Below are 1418 nucleotides of genomic sequence, written 5' to 3' on the forward strand. Positions count from 1 at the left end.
GACTGAAGAAGTCTCTTGGAGGAGAGACGAAACGTTTCACTAAAGAAGAACCATCCAGAGGACCTACATTTTCTTTTTTCTACCTGGATTAGGATGTCTTCCATGTAGTTGCTCCAGTTGACCACTGGATGTCAGTCTTGGTCAGCATAAGTCTATAACCCCGTCTCTTTGACCAATTACGTCAAGTATCCAGCGTTTAAAACTTTGTTGTTGTTTTTTTTTTAAAGGAGCTCCGATTGTAAAGTAAAATAAATCAATACATACAAAATTTTAGTATGGATTGCAAATATTTATTGTTTTTGCTGGGAAAGGGAGTTCTAAACATCGCCTTCCTGCTACGTAAGCAGACACAAAGCATTGTGGAAAATGTCTGTAAAATGTGGATCCCTGCTGGCTACTGAATAKTGTCTTTTGCACTGTGTTTATTATAATTTAACAGAAGCCATATGAGTAATTTAGATTGTTSCCAGAAAAAATACTTTGCAAAGCTGACCTACTAAAATGAGAACCGACTGMACCGTGACCCAAAACGACAGTCAGGGAGGACGTATACCTTCCAAAGTATAGTGTTTAGATGGGAGGGGAGCTGTTGGATGGATCACGTGTTGTGAGTCCTGACAGCTATACTCTGCTGTTCAAGATAATGATGACTGGTAGATAATTAGTTATTAGTTGAACAGCAATTTAAATTTAAAAAGTGCAAATCTACTTAAGAGGTATAAAAATCAATAATACCGCTAAAGTGCAAACAAGATGTTTAGGTCCGCATTAAGCAGATTAATGCTTTAGTGGACTGGTGCCCACCACTGACCTCCAGTAACAAGATGATTGAAATGTATGACAGGCAGAAATGTAGAGTACAAAATAAGCCTCAAACAAACCTTCAGTTCCTGTTCAGCATAAACAGATTAGAACTCCGGTTTAATGGGAGTCAATGGGAGGAAAACACATTTATGTTTTGATGCGTCAATCTGTAGAAAAAAAGGTGAGTTTTAAAGTGATGTCACAAGATGAACACGTTTTGTGGTAAAATCTTCAAAAAAAAAAAAAAAACAACATAAAAATGGCAAAAATCCAGTTCTGGTTCGTAAAAGTCAACTAGTCCATTTTTATGTTCCCACCGTTCCTTTCTGTGTCCCAGAACAGATGGTTCTGACCACATGTTCTCCAAGTGCATGAGTGGGTTTCAGCTCAAAATCATCACGATACGTTCAATCAGGGTTCATGCAGGTTTCAGTAAGTTAAATTTAAGACCCTTTAAAACCATTGGTAATGACATTTAAGACCAAATGGACGCATTAACATAAACATTCAAATGGTCCTGAAATTTTTTAATAGAAACATTTCCATCCATCCATCCATTTTCTGTACACGCTTCTTCCTTTTCAGGGTCGCGTGGGTCACTGGTGCCCATATCC

Source organism: Austrofundulus limnaeus, unplaced genomic scaffold (genome assembly GCF_001266775.1).
Source record: "Austrofundulus limnaeus strain Quisiro unplaced genomic scaffold, Austrofundulus_limnaeus-1.0 Scaffold721, whole genome shotgun sequence".
In the NCBI taxonomy this organism is placed as follows: domain Eukaryota; kingdom Metazoa; phylum Chordata; class Actinopteri; order Cyprinodontiformes; family Rivulidae; genus Austrofundulus; species Austrofundulus limnaeus.